This window comes from Lissotriton helveticus, chromosome 4_1 (assembly GCF_964261635.1).
Source record: "Lissotriton helveticus chromosome 4_1, aLisHel1.1, whole genome shotgun sequence".
NCBI lineage: Eukaryota > Metazoa > Chordata > Amphibia > Caudata > Salamandridae > Lissotriton > Lissotriton helveticus.
The window spans coordinates 1,014,592,377-1,014,614,432 of NC_136063.1; positions in this window are offsets into that span (position 1 = coordinate 1,014,592,377).

Below are 22,056 nucleotides of genomic sequence, written 5' to 3' on the forward strand. Positions count from 1 at the left end.
ATATATAGTTAGTTGCACTAACTATATATCGCGCACCCGCAATCCACTGCTGATGATGTCACATATTACATCATTCATGACATGGTCAGTGACATCACTGATGACATCACTGATGACATCTCAAATGACATCACTGATGACATCACTGACGACATCTCAAATGACATCACTGATAACATCTCAAATGACATCACTGATGACATCACTGATGACATCTCAAATGACATCACTGATGACATCACTGATGACATCATCCAGTGACTGTGTGTTTCTGTAAAGTTAAAATGTGTCTTACATATTGAAGAATGAGTGGAAGTATAAGTGTCTGGACAAAGGATTTAGTAGGTGCATGACTGAATGTATGAGTGAGTGATTAAATGTGTCTCACTGAGTGCATGGGTTAGTGACTAAACTATCTTAATTTGAGCATCATTATGTCTGTTGTTCTGTAAACTGCTGCATGTGTTGATCAGTAGCTATATGATTAACTATATGGGTTACTGATTGATTGTCCAAGTATTTGTATGGGAGACTGAGTGTGTGTGTGGCTGGCTGGCTGGGAGGTGTGTGACTCTGTGCAGATCAATGTGTACTTGTATCAATGATTCTATAAGAAGGTAAGTATGTGTTAGTATATGTTTGAAAATGTAAGGTGCTCTATGTTTAACTGTATAGACAAGAAAATGTAAGTGTCATTGATTCTTTAACAGGACTGACTACATGTGTGAGTAACTCCATGGATGAGTGGCAGACTGTGAGTGTCTGTATAGGTGTATGAGTGCATATGATAGTGTTGTAAAGATGAGTGATTGTATGTATGAATGATTGTATGGGTGAATGAGTGAATGTGTGTGTAGACATAGGAATCAGTGAGTGCGTATGTAGTAACTAGTATTGGTGTGTCAATGGTTTCAAAAATTATACTCTGTATTTAACACTGGGTGAAACAGAGGTTATATTAAAATGTGAGGAGATGCATTGTATTGTCACATGAATGATATCATCAGTGATGTGGTCATTGATGTCAAATCAGATGTCATCAGTGATGTCATCAGTGATGTCATTTGAGATGTCATCAGTGATGTCATCAGTGATGTCACTGACCATGTCATGAATGATGTAATATGTGACATCATCAGCAGTGGATTGCGGGTGCGCGATATATAGTTAGTGCAACTAACTATATATGGAATTTCAATGGTTTTGTGTGAGTAAAATAAGGTTTTGTAAATGCTAATTCCTAACTATATATGGTCTATAACCTATGGTTTTTTCAGTGAATTTTCAAGGTTTTGTAAATGCTAATTCCTAACTATATATGGTCTATAACCTATGGTTTTTTCAGTGAATTTCATTGGTTTTTTAACAGCTAATATCTGTAGCTGTAAAATGTATTCTTCTTTAAATCCCAAAATATATTTTATATGTTTATGAATCATTTTTTTTTAAAATATTTTTTTTTCTTCGTTCCCGCTTCGCGAATCGGGAAGCTTCCCGTTAGCTGACCTTGATGCCGCGAAATAGACCGCGAGCCGGTAAACGTTTCTTTACCGCAACTGCCGCGTTAGAAAACAACATCGTGACGCCTCCCGTCCGCATGACGTTTCACGTTGTCGCGTGATACGTCATATGACGTGCTACGTTAGCGAACTGGTACGCGAAGCGAGTCGCAAAGCGCAGGTTTCTGGAAGCAAACCGGGAGGCCCTGCAAAGCGCTTAACGTAAACACAGCAGGTCATGTGACTTGGTAATAACACTTTTCATTGGTTCATTTCACTTTTGGTTTCCTAATGATGTAAGACTAGGTCATATAATCTAAAATGAACACTTTTCATTGGTTGAGAACTCTTGTTTTTCCCAAATGATGAAAATCCCTCCTTCTTTCCTCACTCTGACTTTCATCATTGTGAGAGAAAGACCCTTTGTGATCACTGAGCAATGGCTTCTTTAGTAGCTTCAGCTGGTGCTTCCCCACCACCTCCACCACATCCAAGGAAGAGTGGACCACCTGCTCAAGTTATAATTCAACAAGAAGAGGAAGAAGAGGAACAGAACGACGAGCACGAAGAGAGGCAGTTTTTGCCTGAGGAGCCCAGGACGTCTCACCGGAAAGAAAACTTCATTTGGCAATTTTTTAAAATTCCCAAAGGTCAGAAAAAAGTAAATGCAAGATACGTAACTTGCCTTATATGTCAAGATAGACTGTCCAGAGGAACCGAGAAAAAATACAGTTTCGGAAACTACACAATGCATCGCCATATGACTAGGTGGCATCCTAACAACTACAGTGCTGCACAGTTTCGGAACGACCTAGATAATCTCCCTATTATGGCCAGAAGATCTGTTGTACCGGAAGTAACGGGACCAGAGGGCAGGGAGATGGTGCCAAATATACAAATGAGATTTGGTGAAGTAAAACACATCTACGTATATTGCGATGGATTCATTTGCTACGGAGAAAGAAGCATCACTCTGATCAACAGAGCTATTGACTATCGTATGCAAGTTTGTACGAAACGCCCAAAATAATAAATACTTTTTTTTTGTTTTGTTGCTCCTGTTGAGCCCTTTACAATGAATCGTTTTCATTGCCCCCTCCAAGAAAAACCCAAAAAAATATAAAACTGTTCAGAAAAATTCAAAAAAAGTAAAAAAATGTTCCGAAAAATAATAAAAAAAATATAAAACAACAAAAACAATAAAAAAAAAAGTTCTTTTCAGAACTACCTCCCCGTTATTAAAAAATTGGTACAATATTTGGAACTGTGCCAACCTCTATTTCTCTTAGTTCGCTTCCCAGTTCGCTCGCCGGTACGCGAACCGGAAGCGAACCAAAAACAGTAAGTATAAGGGAAGGAAACAGACACTTATGTTAAAAGAAAGACAGCTATAGGGGAGTAAACTAGAGATACTATTACCCGTAATCCACTGCTGATGATGTCACATATTACATCATTCATGACATGCTCAGTGACATCATCAGCAGAGGATTGCGGGTTTTTTGGCAACGTGCCTTATCCACGGTTTAATAACGCTGCCTTTTGCTTTATATAAGTTTTCAAATTGTATGAAATATATACCAATAGGTCGTTATGAACCTTTAGGTAGTGCTTTTCTTCATGAGGTCTGGTCGCTTCCATACACATACAGATGTTTCAAAGATGATCAAGAAGTTTATCTGAATGGAGAGGAATGCACTGAGACGCCAGATCATTCACTAATGTGTAGGCACATACAGTTACACGGTTCATGCAACAAACACCGACCAAATATGGCTTGCGTGTTGCAAGGCACGCCAGTTCCTGCTATCATCCCCACGTTCAAGTTGTTGGAAAATGGTAGTTATTTGATGCTCAATAATGAAGATTGTTCTCGGTTAATTAAAAGTATTCCTTTTATCGTAACAGTAAGTGAACGGGTTATTTGCTGCAGAAATGTTCTATTTCCTCCCACACATGAACATAGGGAGTTTTCAATCTCGCCACAAATACCAACCTTGGGAGCAGATTTCAACGGCATGGCAAGAATAAGAGCTCTTTTGTCTCAGAGAGAGGTGGCCTTGAGTTCGGCCCGTGAAACTTTCGTGCTTCACATAGCGAACACCCGTACAGAGGTGCAGACCCTTTTCAATTCAGATTTGCCTTTCCATTTCAGCAAGATGGTTCGGACTATCTTTAACGCATCCTCCACAAAGGCCCTGGCGCACTTTTTTAAAGTTGTTACCAGTGGTCTTGTGACTTCATTTGAGAAAATCTTTGGAGTCATCCCTGCTTTCTTTCATTCTATTTTTTCCACTCTGCTTCGTGGATTGCCATTTTTACTTGCATTACCAGCGGACGCTCTTGTGCTTTTTTACATTTTTAAATATGGATGTCCCTCCTATGCAACCTCCCGCCCTGCAGCTGCTGACACTGTTCCGCAATCGCATGCTAGAATATTATGGCACAATGCCGTTGGCGATATTAAGCACGGCATATGGATTATCTTTTCGATTCTCCTACTTCACCTGTGTCCAGCCTGTATTTCACTGCCTGACCTGTGATTTCGATTGGGCCATTGATTTGTGTCTCTGCGGACCGGTTTCTCCTGACGTCGACTTTAATCAGCTGATGACTCCTATCATTACTCACGAGTTGGTTTGTCCTGGCGAAAGGATTATGGCTGTGGCATTGATGCATGGACTAATTGGTCCCTGGAATTTACTGGCGGCAACACAGTCTTTCTTGGAACAGAGCTTTCTTGAAAACCCACCGAGCTGTCCTCTGATGGTGATAGAGGATCCGGTGCTGGGAGAGCACGTATGTTCTTTTCCGCTTTTAAATTGGATGGCTGAACTCTTTTCGGATGAAGACGGTGACTTCCTATTGGAGGCTGTTGCAGCTTATTTTGCATACACAGTTATGTCATAGACCTTTTTCATTTTTGATATGCTGAGTACTAGCATTTCATTGACAATTCATGGACTTATTTGTCAAGTTTTTATTATTTAGCTTGCCTATTGGCTTAAGACTCGATAAAGTACTTGGCTGTTTTATTTTTCTTTAGCATTAAATTTTCCTAGTTTTTAATATTTTACCTTGCGGACCGTCCACATATAAAGTTGCAATCTGCTCTCATGAGATGGCACTTCTATTATCTTATTCAGTTCGTTTCCGGATCATGGGGAGGTGTCATCTAGGTCCTGGATATCTTTACACCGTGTTAAGTTAGCATGGGCTCATTACCGGTTTAAACGCCATTTTTCCTTTTTTGCAACTTCTGCACACGACACTTAGTTGTTGCTTTAGCTTTCAACCTAATAGTTCATCGTGATTTACATGAGAATAATATGTTATTGCTCTACTATCTGCTTTACTTGTTAAACTATATCTGTACAGCGAGTGCTGAAGTTTCAAGAACAACACGATACAGAATTGTTATGAGGTCTGATCTCCACAACTTCATACTCATAACATAAGTGCAGCTTCTGCCAATTCTGGGCATGAGGCGGGTTTTATATTGCTTTGCCGAACACACATACACAACACTTGATGCGGTTCACATGAAGAGAGAGCTGGTGTATGCTGATGTGATTCCTTCAAATCTAAGACACTAAAGTATGGGCACGCCCTAAACCAACACAAAGAGACCTTCTTAGCAAATAATATAATATGTGTATTAGGGAGGGTGAGATATAAGCAGCCGCGGGCCGTGGAGGGAGTTACGATGGGGCAGGGAGGCGGGGAGGGGGAGGGGCAGGGTGGAGCCCTCTCCACCCTGCCCCTCCCCCTCCCCGCCTCCCTGCCCCACCGTAACTCCCTCCACGGCCCGTGGCTGCTTATAAGTGTTGATAACTCTTATTCATTTATAGCATGTTAACATACTGTCACCATTCGCGTTTTATGTACTAGTAACTATGCTGGTAATTTTGCTACTGATAATATGTGTACTTGTATTATCTAAGATACTACGCCTGAGAAGACGGCATTAGTAAATAAACATTTCAAATACACATGTGTTCTTCTTAACTCCATGTTCTGGTTTCTAAGAAATATATAACGACCGACTGTTCATGAGTTCCACGTATCCTGAGGTACTATAAGTTCATATTCTGGATTGTCTAAACATTGAGAGTTTGTTATATCCAATGTGACACTGTACCTAGCTTGCTAAGGGGTTTTTGAGTACTAAGGTGAGTTTTGGGGCACCCTAATTCGCCGAGGTTCCAATCCTCTGTCCACAGTTCTGTGTGAGAACAGAAACCCTGCGACAGGGGCACCCCCGACCCTTCCTGGAGCTTCATCACACTTGCGATACAACTCCAGCAATGCGCCACCTTTACGGCACAGTTACATCACGCATCTGTGCTGTTTTTGCCCCATGATGCGCCGCATTGTAAATGCAGCACACCATAGGTGACGGAACAGCGGCACAGAATGACTAACACATCCCTGGTGATGCGCCAGTCATCATAAATCTATCCCTATGCTTCTTATCTTGTTCGAGATGAACCGCCATATGTATCATCAAAGTTTTTTGCATTTCCTAAATAGCGAACTTTAAGGAATAAATAGCGATTCTTTACCATTCCTAGTTTGCGATTAGCTATTTGCTAATTACAAATTACCCATTCATTTCCTTCATTTCCATAGGGTGGTTGGACTCACTTTTAGCTCGAACGGCTGAATGGATTTCCACGAAACTTGGCAAAATTGTAGGGACTGGTAGCCCGATGTGCCTTTGCTATGTCTCAAGATATATGCTCCAGTGGTTTTTACGAAAATTAACTTTGAAAAATATATATTGGGCTACATTGGCCTATATATATGTTGGAGCCCAAATGTAGCCCAATGTAGCCCAATGAAGCCCAATGAAGCCCAATGTAGCCCAATATAGCCCAAAGATGGCCGCCAGAGACAAAAAAAATAAATGTAGCCCAAATATCAGCCAGATGTAGCCCAACTATAGCCCAGTGACAGAATGACCAATCAGCTTCGCAAACCTCCGTTACGCGAAGCGGAGCTCTGTTACAGATATATATATTTTTTTGAACGTTAATTTCTCAAAATCCACTAGAGCACATATATTGAGACCTAGCAAAGGCACATCGGGCTACCAGTCCCTAATATTTTACCAAGTTTCGTGCAAATCCATTCAGCCGTTCGATTATTATTATTATTTATTTTTTTTGCCCCGCGGGGCCCTTTTAAAACCTCCACATCAAACCTAGGGGGTCAGCGAGGATCTACTATTCCCCCTTATGGTCATTTGCCCCTTCGCTTTGGCCTCCTCTTGTCTCTCGATCCTACCGAGAGACAAGATGGCGGCCGCTACGGACTGTTTGGAATGTTGACAGACGCCGGAGAACCAATCAGCTTCGCTTCACAAAGCTCCGTTGCGCGAAAAGTACGCGTCCTGGTGCGCTGCCCGGTCCGCTGTTACAGATATATATCTTTTTTTAAACGTTAATTTCTCAAAATCCACTGTAGCACATATATTGAGACCTACAAAAGGCACATCGGGCTACCAGTCCCTACAATTTTGCCAAGTTTCGTGCAAATCCATTCAGCCGTTCGGGCTAAAAGTGAGGCCAACCGCCCTATGGAAAACTCAATGTTAAAAACACGTTTTGGGACCCCCCTTTTTTCTCGGCCCCCCCTTGACAAACCCCCCCCAAATTTTCAAGGGCTGCTCAGAAACACAATGTGCCATTTTCCTGAAAATTTCAGCCAATTCCGTCCACAATCTCCAAAGTTATTAGACATAGAATTTTCAAAAATCCCATAGAGAAAAAATCCTAACTATATATACCTACTGGCGACCGCCAGTAGGTAATATATATATATATATATATATATATATAATATATGTGTGCAAAGAAAGAGAGTTGCCCTCATGAAGATGCCACACACATCGGGGTTAAAACACAGATCACGGCAGGCAGAAGTGTAGTCAGCAGGCTGCAGGCGTTTCGTTGGCCATACGCGTTTCGAGCTACCTTCAGCTCTTGATCACTGGCGGCAATGAAGCAAAAAGCGGGCTTGTAAGAACAACAGATTTATTGAGATTAGAGTCCCGCCCACCATGGGCGTCACACACAGTAGCATGCTGGTCCTGATAGTCCATATACTGCCACCTAAGACTCACAGTTCTTTGACCCAGTGGTGTCCGCTCCTGCTTCAATGAAAATGAACTCCCTGTCGGGCGAAAAGCAATGTCAGCGCTGCTTTCCTCTGCTCATATATTCCTGCGGCTGAGGCCCCCTCTGTCCACAAGCGCTCGTGTGAACAAGCACTCCGGGTCCGCTTAATAAGCGTCGGGGCATCTTCGCGGCTGGGCTAGCCGCATGTATGTGCAAAGAAAGTCAAGTCAAGTCAAGTCAATAAATTTATATAGCGCGCTACATACCCAGAGGGTCTCAAGGCGCTTGAGGAGGGGTGGGGAATTACTTCTCGAATATCCAGGTTTTAAGCTGCTTTCTGAATGCTAGGTGGTTTTGAGTGAGGCGAAGGTGCATGGGAAGTGAGTTCCAGGTTTTGGCCGCTAGGTAGGAGAATGATCTTCCTCCCATGGTGGTTTTGTTGACGCGGGGAACAGTAGCGAGGGCTTGGTTGGAAGAGCGCAGCTGGCGGGAGGGGGTGTAGAAGGAAAGACGTGAATTGAGGCATTCGGGTCCAAGTTCGTAGAGAGCTTTGTGTGCGTGGGTGAGGAGGCGGAAAGTTATTCTCTTATTGACGGGGAGCCAGTGGAGGTTTTTCAGGTGACCAGAATTGTGTTCTTTACGCGGGATGTCTAATATGAGTCTGGCTGATGCGTTCTGGATGCGTTGGAGTTTTTTCTGAAGTTTTGCGGTGGTACCGGCGTAAAGGGTGTTTCCGTAGTCAAGGCGGCTTGTAACCAGTGCGTGGGTGACCATTTTTCTAGTTTTGGTGGGGATCCAGCGAAATGTTTTTTTGAGCATGCGAAGAATGTTGAAGCAAGATGAGGAGACGGCGTTGACTTGTCTGGTCATCGAGAGTGAGGAATCCAGGATGACGCCTAGGTTCCGTGCGTGATCCGTTGGGATGGGTGCTTTTCCAAGGGCTTCTGGCCACCAAGAGTCGTCCCAGGCGGAGGGGGAGGTACCTAAGATAAGGACTTCTGTTTTGTCTGAATTCAGTTTCAGACGGCTATGCTTCATCCATTCGGCTACCTCTTTCATTCCTTCATGTAGGTTGGTTCTGGCGATGTTTGGGTCTTTGGTGAGTGATAGGATCAGTTGAGTGTCATCAGCGTAGGAGATGATGTTGAGGTTGTGTTGGCGTGCGATGGTCGCGAGGGGGCTCATGTATACGTTGAAGAGGGTGGGGCTGAGTGAAGATCCTTGTGGCACGCCGCAGATGACTTCAGTGGCCTCTGACTTGAATGGTGGGAGGCGTACTCTCTGAGTTCTTCCGGCAAGGAAAGAAGTGATCCATTCCAGTGCTTTTCCTTGGATTCCGATGTTTCTAAGTCGTTGTAGCAGGGTGTTATGACAGACTGTGTCGAAGGCTGTGGAGAGGTCGAGGAGGATGAGGGCGACTGTGTCTCCATTGTCCAGTAGAGTTCGGATGTCGTCTGTTGCTGCGATGAGTGCGGTCTCAGTACTGTGTTTGGCTCGGAAGCCGGACTGTGAAGAGTCGAGGGATTTGTTGGCTTCGAGGAAGGCGGCGAGCTGGTTGTTGACAGCTTTCTCGAAGACTTTGGCCGGGAATGGGAGGAGCGAGATGGGGCGGTAGTTTTTGAGTTCGGTGGGGTCAGCTGTGGGTTTTTTCAGAAGGGCGCTGAGTTCGGCGTGTTTCCAGCTTTCTGGGCAGGTGCCGGATTTGAGGGAGCAGTTGATGACGTCTCGGAGGTGTGGTGCTATGATGGAGTCTGCTTTGTTGAAGATGTGGTGAGGGCAAGGGTCTGAGGGGGATCCTGAGTGGATGGAGTTCATCAGGCGAATGGTGTCCTCAGTGGAGATTGGGTTCCAGTCCTTAAGGATGTTCAAGGGGGGTGAAGGTACGGCAGAGGGTTTGGTGGGTTGGTCTTCGGGTTGGTTGTTGAAGCTGTTGTGGATGTCTGCGATTTTGTCGTGGAAGAACGAAGCTAGTGAGTCGCAAAGGGTTTGAGAGGGGGTGATGTCGTTGGAGTTGGCAATGGGGTTGGTAAACTCTTTGACGATGTTGAATAGTTCCTTGCTGTTGTGGGCGTTTTTGTCTAGTCGGTCTTTGAATGCGTTTTTCTTGGCAGTCCGGATCAATTGTTGGTGTTTGGGTCTTTTTTCCAGGTCTTCTCAAGGGAGCGACAGAGTTTCTTGGATTTCTTAAGATCATCGTTGAACCAGGGGGCGTTTTTGCTGCCTAGTTTGATTTGACGTTTTTTCAAAGGTGCTAGGTTGTCGGCAGTGTCGGTTAGCCATTGTGTGAGGTTGATGGCTGCTTGATTGGGGTTCGATGAGTGGGCAGGGGGGTTTTGAAGAAGCGATGTGGAGACCTGGTCGATGGTGATTTTGTTCCAATTTCTTTGCAGAGTAGGTTGAGGATGGTTGTGGGATGTGGTCTTTTTGTAGACAAAGTGAACGCAGCTGTGGTCCGTCCATTGGAGAACTGTGGTGTGACTGAAGGAAATATGTTTGCTGGAGGTGAAGATAGGGTCGAGAGTGTGTCCTGCGCGGTGTGTGGGGGTATTAACAAGTTGTTTGAGTCCTAGGTTGGCGAAATTGTCCAGAAGGGTGGTGGTGTTGTTGTTGTTGTTCTTTTCCAGGTGAAAGTTGAGGTCTCCCAATAGGATGTGTAGTGTAGCTCCTATTTTCCCAATAGGCTCTGCGCATTGGAATAGTACCTACAGCAGTAAAGGCCTAGACCAGACGTTAACTAGGTCTACTACTGTCGATACTAGACTTAATTTTTGGGTTTGCCAGCTAAGCTCAGAGTTCGCTAGAAACTTTCTCGAATGTTCAAGGAAGGAATTAACTCCCCTGATTAGACAAGAAGGGATTTAGTTTCTGACAACCATAGAACATGACAACTTTGCTCTCCCCTAATCAAGAGTCAATCTCATGAGTCGTGTGAGCACAAGGCAATTATTTTACTCAGTCAGTACGTGCATTCTTAGTCTCATCAGAATGTAGAGAAAAGGAAGAGACGGGCGTGTTCAATAAAAGATGTTATTTATTGATCAGTCTCTTTTCTCGTACAAGAGAAATGGATCGATATTATTGCAATACTTATAGTTAAGTAAAGTGCATACATTAGAAGCAATAGTATAAAATAATACTGTAAAAACATTGATATGGTTTCTGAGCCATATGATGTTTAAAATGATTAAAATATATTTACATACACATATACATTTGACTAAACGTACTCAACTGGTGTTTCTAAATACGCCTACCCCGTGTACCTGACCTAAGTCTAATGCGTGGGCGGGAATAGAAAGTTACAGTTTAAGTTAAGTTTGTTTTTGCCAAGTGAAATAACTAAAGAATTCTCTGTGAGGGGTTATTCAGTTCTGTACCTGGAATTTAGGATGAATGAGGAATGGTATCTCTTTCTCTGCTCTCGATATTCCAGGCTGCCTGCGAGGGCTGCCCAGAAGCGCCGGTGCTGGGTCTCTCGGCTTGAGATAGCAGCGCGTCTCTCAGCGCGTCAGGAAGGCGGGGCTGCTGCCAGCGGGGTCTGCTTCTGCTCTCGGCTTCGGCAAGTATGGCTGCTCCGTCTTGTCACCACGCGTGTGTTTGCATAGGGCAAGGTCGGCAATATTTATACCTTAAAGGTGCCGAGATTGACGTAAGGATGGACATAGGTACTTCAATAAAGATGTCATACGACTTGCTCGTTAGCACATTCTTTACTAAAGTTCTCTGTGAAATCAAAACAATGGCCGCACGGATTATCCAGGTTGTCATAGGTTTGATTTGTTATGAGAACGTCGTATGCCTTATCAGGGGCTGGAGGAATGTCGCTTGTCTAATTAGATCTCAAGCGTTATGACCTAATCAGATAACACGTTCCTGTGCCGTAGTGTGACTGCGTCAGATAACGGTATCTGCATCATGGGGGTTTTCTTGCCTCATGGGCTGACTGTTAGTTAACTTGATAGTTAGTTTAACCAGAATAGGGTCAGGAATAGGGGGACTGATTCAGAACCTATAGAAATACACGACAGATGTAGTCCTCGGAGAAGAGGGCGTGTTGGGTGATAAAGTCAGTGATGTCTTCAGTGAATTGTGCACGGGGTCCTGGTGGCCTGTATAGGAGTGTGCCTCTGAGTGTGGTCTTGGGGTCGGTGTGGATCTGGAAGTGAAGGTGTTCGGCGCTAGAGAGGTTGTCGTCTGAGCTGGTTGAGATGCGGATGGAGTTCTTATGGACGATGGCGATGCCTCCTCCTGTTTGTTTGGGGCGATCTTTTCGGATGATCTTGTAGCCTTCCGGGATGGCTATGGTGATGTCTGGGGCAAAGAAAGAGAGTTGCCCTCATGAAGATGCCACACACATCGGGGTTAAAACACAAATCACGGCAGGCAGCAGTGTAGTCAGCAGGCTGCAGGCGTTTCGTTGGCCATACGCGTTTCGAGCTACCTCCAGCTCCTGATCACTGGCGGCAATGAAGCAAAAAGCGGGCTTGTAAGAACAACAGATTTATTGAGATTAGAGTCCCGCCCACCATGGGCGTCACACACAGTAGCATGCTGGTCCTGATAGTCCATATACTGCCACCTAAGACTCACAGTTCTTTGACCCAGTGGTGTCCGCTCCTGCTTCAATGAAAATGAACTCCCTGTCGGGCGAAAAGCAATGTCAGCGCTGCTTTCCTCTGCTCATATATTCCTGCGGCTGAGGCCCCCTCTGTCCACAAGCGCTCGTGTGAACAAGCACTCCGGGTCCGCTTAATAAGCGTCGGGGCATCTTCACAGCTGGGCTAGCCGCATATATGTGCAAAGAAAGAGAGTTGCCCTCATGAAGATGCCACACACATCGAGGTTAAAACACAAATCACGGCAGGCAGCAGTGTAGTCAGCAGGCTGCAGGCGTTTCGTTGGCCATACGCGTTTCGAGCTACCTTCAGCTCTTGATCACTGGCGGCAATGAAGCAAAAAGCGGGCTTGTAAGAACAACAGATTTATTGAGATTAGAGTCCCGCCCACCATGGGCGTCACACACAGTAGCATGCTGGTCCTGATAGTCCATATACTGCCACCTAAGACTCACAGTTCTTTGACCCAGTGGTGTCCGCTCCTGCTTCAATGAAAATGAACTCCCTGTCGGGCGAAAAGCAATGTCAGCACTGCTTTCCTCTGCTCATATATTCCTGCGGCTGAGGCCCCCTCTGTCCACAAGCGCTCGTGTGAACAAGCACTCCGCGGAAGCTTGTTTCCCGTCCAGGGAAGGCATGGCTTGGCAGTTCGGGCTGGACTGTTCCCATGAGGCACAGGTTCAGACTGATTTGCATATGGCCATGTCTGATCTGGGGTGGCAGAGTGGGCTAAAGACCGGTGATGGATTAAACCCAGATCTGTTGACTGGGTGTGAGTGTTTGATTGGTTCAGATGCTCCATCCATCACCACCCCCTTTTGTACCACTCTGTAGAACCGAGGCACAAGAAATCTGCAAAAGAAACAAGCAAAACACTTAAAGGGGGCAGGGTAGACACATCCTGACCCCCTAGGCCTGTTCAGGGGGTCCCACAAGGACCCCCAAGAATACCCCCAAAAAATATATATATATTTTTAAATCACGAGGTGCGCGTAGGATCTGTGCATCCCGCTGCTGAAAAAAAACCAAAGTGCAGGCTCCCGTGCTTCGTTTATAATTAGCCCCGGGGGGGGCAAGTCCCGGGGGCAATATATTATAGTTATGCCCAGCTCCGGGAACTGCCACCCCATGGGGCTTTAGTATAAATAGTGCGGCCCCCCTCCTGAAGCCCTTGATGGCCCTAGGGACCGCCACCCCCCAGGGCCTGCTCCTGCAGTGTGCCTGGGTGCCCACCCCCGGGACCCCCGGGACACTGCCATTTTCAATGACAGGGCGGGAGCCTCACGGCTCCCACCCTGTCATTGCAAACTGCTTTGCAATTTGGAAGAGAGAGCAGGAAACCTGCTCTCTCTTCAAAATAGCAAAGCAGATTGCTTTTCCACATGGGGAACAGCATGTTTGCTGCTCCCCATGTGGAAAAGCAATGCTGGCTCCCGCAGGATGCGAGGAGGCGGCTGGGACCGTAGGGGGATTGAGGACCCCCCATGGTCCTCAATGGAGTGGGCCAGCCCCGGGGGATGTGTCCCTGGGGCAATTAGTGGCCCGGGAGGGGGGCCACATGGCACCCCTCCCCAAAATGTATTTTCTAAAAAATAAATAAATAAGTAAAAAAGGGCTGGTCCCGTGGGATGGGGTTTCTGGGGCCATAACTGGCCACAGGAGGGGGGCAAGGCAGCCCCCATCCAAATAAAAAAAAAAAAATGCCCATGCCCCGGGGATGGGGTCCCATGGGGCTGATTATGGCCTCAGGAGGGGGGGCCACGCGGCCCCCTTCCTAATATTTTATTTACAAAAAAAATTTGGGGGCAGGGCCTAGGGGATGGGGTCCCCAGGGCCAAAAAATAGAAAAAGAAGGGGGGTTACACAGCCATCCTTCTTTAAAAAAAACGGGATCGCGACCAGAGGCCACGCCCCCTCATTGCACCACTCTGCAAACGCGTCCCCAGAGGGGGACCACATTCCCCTTGAATAATGGGGGTCCCTGGGGGCAAACTAGCCCACCAGGTACCTCCACTATGCGCCAGGGAGCTGCGTTGCAGAGAGGTGTTCTGAGGCCACACCCATTTTTACACCTCTCTGCAACGCAGCTCTGTCGCGCTTACTGGAGGTAGCTGGTGGGCTAGTTGTACCCCAGGGACCCTCAGTATTCAAGGGGAGTTAATCCCCCAACTTAAAACGCGCCACGGGGCGCGTTTGCACAGTGGTGAAGGGAGGGGGGCCTGAGTTCACATGTGTGCAAACACGCCCTGTATCGTGGTTTAAGTTTGGGAATTAATTCCTTGTCAATACTGAGGATCCCTGGTGGCCAACTAGTCCTCTAGGTACCTCCAGTAAGCGCCACGGAGCTGCGTTGCAGAGTGTTGTAAAAAGGGGCCTGGCCTCTGAACACCTCTCTGCAACGCAGCCTCCTGGTGCATACTGGAGGTACCTGGTGGGCTAGTTGGCTCCCAGGGACACACAGGATTGTGGAGGAACTAATTGTCTAACTTAAAACGCGCCCAGGGCGTGTTTGCACACATATCACCTCAAGCCACACCCCCTTACTTCACCACTGTGCAAACGTGCCCCATGGTGCGTTTTAAATTGGGGAATTAATTCTCTTTCAATACTGAGGGTCCCTGAGGCCCAAATAGCCCAACAGGTATCTCCAGTATGCGCCAGGGAGCTGCGTTGCAGACAGGTGTTCAGAGGCCACACCCCTTTTTCCACGTCTCTGCAACGCGGCTCTGTGGCGCTTACAGGAGGTACCCAGTGGGCTAGTTTGATGTTAGGGACCCTTAGAATTGAAGGGGACTTAATCTCTCAACTTAGAATGGTGACAGGGCGTGTTTACACAGTGGTAAAGGGAGGGGGCGGGGCCTGACATGATGTGTGCAAACACGCTCTGTGGCGCGTTTTAAGTTGGAGAAAAAATCCACTCCCATCCTGACTGGCCAAGGGGGCCAAGTAGCACACCAGGTGCTTCCAGGAAGCACCACTCTGCTGCGTTGCAGAGGGGTGGTGCAGGCCGCGCGCCTTTTTACATCTCTCTGCAATGCAGCTCTTTGGCGCTTACTGGATGTACTACGAATTCCTATTTACTCACCTGTTATCAGGAGAGACCTGAGTGCTGCATCTGTGAGCCCAGTACTGATCCTGAAAAGTAATTCTAACCATACTTACCAGTAACTTGAATTTCCTTCCATAGGCTAACATTGACTGGTTTCACTTGGAAATTCTTCTAAGTGTGTAGTTTTGGAGCTTTTAAATATTCACTTAAAATCATCCGAAAAATGAGTTCCGATTTACTCACCTGTTATCAGGCGAGTACCCAGTGCTGCATCTTTTAGCCTAGTACTGACCCTGAAAAGTAATTCTAACCGTACTTACCAGTAACTTGAATTTCCTTCCTCAGGATATCATTGCCTGCTTTTTGCTGAAAAAGTTTCAAAGTGTCGATTTTTGAAACTTACAAATATTCTCTAAAAATCGTGCCAACAATAAAAACGTACTTACTTGCCTGTTTTAGATAGAGGTCCCAGTGCTGTACCAAGGAGTCCAGCACTGGATTAAAAAATTAACATGAACAAACTTTACCTGCAAATTGAATTTCCTTCCATGGGATAACATTGGTAATTCCAACTGAAAAAGTTTCTAAGTGTCAACTTTTAGAATACAATAATATTCCTTTCAAATCACTGCTGTAACCAAAATGCTTTTACTTAACTGTTTACAGCTCATGTCCCGGGACTGAATCTAGGATCCAGTCCTGTGGTTTGAAAAGTAATCTACAAAGTAACTAATTGCATTTAACCAGAAATTCCCATTGAGCTCAATGTTGCATTGTGTTTGAAATTGCGTTGCCTATTGTAACAAACTGTAACCATTTCATTCAAAAGGTCTTTTGCCTATTTGAAAAGTATTTAACTGAAGTAACTCATCCTGAGAAAGTATATTTTGGTACCTTGTTGGTTCTAAAATAAAACAACTATATCTTTTGATACAAAACAATTGGCCTAGAGTTCAGTTCTTGAGTGTGTGAGACCATTTGCTGACTGAGTGTGTACAACAAATGCTTTACACTGTCCTCTGATACTGCCTTACTCCTCGACCAAGCTACCACTTTAGAGAGTAAGGTTATATCTAACTTTAAGCTCAGCCAAACCTCTGGAGACTGGGGACTCTATACACAGTGTGCCTTACTTTGGTCCAGTATACATAGAGCCAGTTTCCTACACCATCCCCTCCCTTCACCAATATGTAAACGTGCCCTGTGTTCTCTTGCACTCCTCCAGGGACCCATTCAGCATCATGTACTAATCCATTCACTGCGCCAAAAGCCAAACACTTATAAATTCACCCAGGCACTCTCCTTGCAGCACTCTAATTATTCAGTCAGTACCCAAGTACTCATGAACTGAGCCAGGCCTTAGCATATGGACTGCTTCAAACCCCTATCTACTATGCATGCAGTCCCCTAACTAACCAACACACTTATAGTTCTGCACTTATGCATTCAACACAAAAAAACAATATTTGAGTTTCAATATTTGAAAACATTTTTTTTCCATTTATATTAAAAATATATAATGTAATTTAAAAAATAAAATATGTAAACATAAACAGTAAAAAAAACCTGTAGAAAATCAGTATAAAAATAAATACATATAACTATTTTTACATTTAAAAATATTCATTTAAAAAACCTTGGAAATTCCCTGAAAAAAACATAGGTTTCTGACATGGTATAGTTAGGAATTAGCATTTAAAAATCTTAGAAATTCACTGTAAAAAACCACAGGTTTCAGGGCTGTTATAGTTAGCTGGACATTTCACTCGTATAAAACCAATGAAATTCCTTTGTTATAGTTAGTTCTGCTAACTATAACTCGCGCACCCACAATCCACTGCTGATGATGTCACATATTACATCATTCACTGATGGCATCACTGATGACATCTAAAATGACATCACTGATGACATTACTGATGACATCATCCACGTGACAATCAGATAGACATCATCATACACTAGTATAACCTTTCATCACTCACTGTAAAATACAGAGTACCATATTTAAATCCATTGACACAGCAATACAAGTTTCTAAAAACCCACTCCGTGATTCCTAGATCTACACACACATCTAATCACTTACCCATAGATTCACTCATACATGCTGTCAATGATCAAAAGAACACTATCAAATATACTTATACACCTATATCGACATTACACACCAGCACACATCCTATTCAATTATGCAGTCATCCTACTCAATTATGCAAACAATGGATCATACTTACATTTACTGAGCTACACACTTATACAAACACCACTTCATGTATTCATATAGATAGTAACTCATACTTAGTGTGTTATAAAATCACTATTACAAGTATACAGTTATCCACACAGTCACTCATACGATGACTGAGTCTTATGTATACTTATTTATATACAACAACTGTCACATACACTGCCTTTTATTTTTCTAGTTTGTTGGACATGTACCATTGAGAGATATATTTGCTCATCACCACACCCATAAAGATATTCACTCACCCAAACAACTGTTATAACATGTAGTCTTAACCTCATATACCTACTGAATTGACTATTCACACATCTTTGAGCAGTCACACACCCCCCACCGAACCACACACACATTCACTCTCCCATACAAATACTCAGTTAACTAATCAATAACTAATATAGACTTTCACACAGCTAGTAACCAACTGGTGCAGCAGTTTACACAACAACTGACAAAGTGATACAGATATTCACAGTTTAGTCACTATCCAATATATTTACTGAGACACTATAAATTAGTCAAGTAAACAATGAATCACGCTGCTACTAAATCCTCCATCCAGATATTTATATGTCCACTCATTCTTCAATGCAGATTGATATATATATAATACATATTTAAATAACAAACCAAACCACATTCACTGGATGATGTCATCAGTGATGTCACTGACCATGTCATGAATGATGTAATATGTGACATCATCAGCAGTGGATTGCAGGTGCGCAAGTTATAGTTAGCAGAACTAACTATAACGGAGGAATTTCAATGGTTTTGTAAGAGTGAAATGTCCAGCTAGCTATAACAGCCCTGAAACCTATGTTTTTTTCAGTGAATATATATATACATATATGTTTATATACACACACATTTGAATATGTATATATCATGTTTTTATTAATTCAATTTTTTAACCCCTTAAACCCTGAAATTACCCTTGCCACCCAAAAACCCAAACCAACCTCCAACCTTATCATCACCCTGCCCATCCAAAATCCCAAGCCCGCCCTAAACCCTATAATTACCCTTCCCACCCAAAAACTTAAACCCACCAGAAACCCTAAAATCACATTTCCCACCCAAAAACTCAAACCCACCCTAAACACTAAAATCAGCCTTCCCACCAAAAATCCCAAACCCACCCCTAAATACTAAAATTATATATATATATTAAGTCATGTACTGAGAAAAACACACACTTTGAAGAAGCGAAACACGTGTTGGCTGTCTATACCACTACATGTTGATGAAGAAGGTAACCAAGCTTATGATGCTATTTGAATACGATTACCACTCAATTTGAAGATAAACTGTTCGTGCAAAGGACGTGTAATAAAAAGGATTTGCATGGACACTCAAGATGCTAAGGGGCCCACTAGGATGTCGGGCGGATAGCCCCCGCCAGGCTGGCGGTAGCCACCGCCAGCCTGGCGGGGGCAATCAGCCCGACATCCTTCACTGAATTCCCCCCCGCCATATTACGATGACGGGGGGACCGCAGTGGAGAAAAACACCGCCCGCCACTTTTCCGCCCCGGTCGCCTTGCGGCCGGGGCAAAAATGTTTAATATGGTGGCGGTGTCTATTAGACACCGCCAGCCATATTACCATGGGCTTTGGTAGATGCCTTTCCGTGGCGGCGATGCCGCCACGGAAAGGCATGCGGTCTTCACTCTGGGGTCCCCCTGCGTGCCCCCAGAGTGAAGGAGGGGTGGGAATTGCACATGGGGGGGTACCTGTGGTACCCGCTTCATTTGCATGAACAAAGCGGCAGGCCCCGCGCGGTACCTACCGCTTTGTTTATGCAAATGCTGAAAAGCATTTCTAGCATTGTGGCAGGCGGTGCAGAGAGCAACGCCCGCCACAATGCTAGAAATGCAGGATGTGCCCGCCACAGTGGCGGGCACATCCTAATGCCACCCCCGGGACCACAGCCCTTATGGCGAGCGGTCCCAAACCCCGCTAGGATGACGGGCAGGCAAAGTCCGCCCGTCATCCTAATGACCCCCTTAGTGTGTGCTTTTCTCAGTACATGACTTAATGTATGGAGTAGTACCTGAAAGGAAAACATTTCTCTATTTTCTTTTTTTAATTATGTATATATATATATATATTCACTGAAAAAACCATAGGTTATAGACCATATATAGTTAGGGATTAGCATTTAAAAAACCTTATTTTACTCACACAAAACCATTGAAATTCCATATATAGTTAGTTGTACTAACTATATATCACGCACCCGCAATCCACTGCTGATGATGTCACATATTACATCATTCATGACATGGTCAGTGACATCACTGATGACATCACTGATGACATCTCAAATGACATCACTGATGACATCACTGATGACATCTCAAATGACATCACTGATGACATCACTGATGACAAAATCCAGTGACTGTATTTTTCTGTAAAGTTAAAATATGTCTTACATATTTATGAATGAGTCGATGTATAAGTGTCTGGACGAAGGATTTAGTAGGTGCATGACTGAATGTATGAGTGAGTGATTAAATGTGTCTCACTGAGTGCATGGGTTAGTGACTAAACTGTCTTAATTTGTGCATCATTATGTCTGTTGTTCTGTAAACTGCTGCATGTGTTGATCAGTAGCTATATGAGTAACTATATGGGTTATTGATTGGTTGCCCAAGCATTTGTATGGGAGACTGAGTGTGTGTGTGGGTGGCTGGGAAGTGTATGACTCTGTGCATAGATGTATGGGTTCAAAAGTGCATGTTGGAAACAGCTGTATGGGCGGTTGACTGTGTGCATGACTGTATTGGTGAGTGAATAGATATCTCAGTGCTACATGTCAAATTAAGTACATATATAAAATACAATACATGTGAGAGTTGACATATATAAATAACTGTGCATAAGAGCCAGTGAATGTGTGAGTGGCTGTATGGATCATTGTGAACTTGTATCCAGGATTGTATAAGTGAGTAAATATGTCTTAGTATATGTTTGAATAAGTAAGGTGTGTTTAACTGTATAGTTAAGGAAATGGAGGTGTGATTGATTGTTTGCATGACTGTCTAGGTGTGTGTGTAACTTCATGGATGAGTGACAATCTGTGAGTCTGTGTTTACACTGAGTGTATCTAAGGTTATATTAGAGTCTGAAGAGGTTCATCGTATTATCACATAAATGATTTTATCAGTGATGTCATCAGTAATGTCATTTGAGATGTCATCAGTGATGTCATCAGTGATGTCATTTGAGATGTCATCAGTGATGTCATCAGTGATGTCATTTGAGATGTCATCAGTGATGTCATCAGTGATGTCACTGACCATGTCATGAATGATGTAATATGTGACATCATCAGCAGTGGATTGCGGGTGCGTGATATATAGTTAGTACAACTAACTATATATGGAATTTCAATGGTTTTGTGTGAGTAAAATAAGGTTTTTTAAATGCTAATCCCTAACTATATATGGTCTATAACCTATGGTTTTTTCAGTGAATTTTCAAGGTTTTGTAAATGCTAATTCCTAACTATATATGGTCTATAACCTATGGTTTTTTCAGTGAATTTCATTGGTTTTTTAATAGCTAATATCAAAACCTTTACAATGTATTATTCTTTAAATAGAAAAATATTTTTTACATGTTTTTAATACAATTTTTTTTTTTTTTTTGTTTCGCTCCCGGTACGCGTACCGGTTAGCTTCCCGTTAGCTCAATCCGGAGGCGCGACCCGGTACGCGAACCGGTAAACGTTCCTTTTGCGCACCTCTCGCGTTACAAAACAACATCGTGACGCTTCGCGTCAGCATGACGTTTCGCGTTCTCGCGTAATACGTCATATTACGTGCTACGTTCGCGTACCCAGAAGCGTAGCGGTACGTGAACCGGAAGCGATCCGCGGCGCGGCGCCGACCGCGTAACGTAAACACAGCAGGTCATGTGACTCGGTAATAACACTTTTCATTGGTTCATTTCACTTTTGGTTTCCTAATGATGTAATACTAGGTCATGTGATCTAAAATGAACACTTTTCATTGGTTTAGAACTTTTGTTTTTCCCAAATGATGAAAACCCCTCCTTCTTTCCTCACTCTGACTTTCATCTTGGTGAGAGAAAGACCCTTTATTTAGACTTTGAGATGGCTTCATTAGTAGCTTCAGCTGGTGCTAACCCACCACCTCCACCAAATCCAAGAAAGAGAGGACCACCTGCAGAAGTAATTTTGCAAGAAGAGGAAGAACAGGAAGAGGAGGAAGAGGAGGAAGAGCCTGAGTTTTTGCCAGAGGAGCCCAGGAGGTACAATCGAAAGGAGAATTACATCTGGCAATTCTATAGAATTCCTGAGGGGCAAAAAAAAGTGAATGCACGCTACGTGTTTTGCCGTATATGCGGTGATAGATTGTCAAGGGGAACTGATAAAAAATACAGTTACGGCAATCACACTATGCATCGGCATATGAGTAGGTGGCACCCAAATAATTATAGTGCTGCCCAGCTACGTGACGAACAACAAAATCCCCTCCCAATGGCAAGAA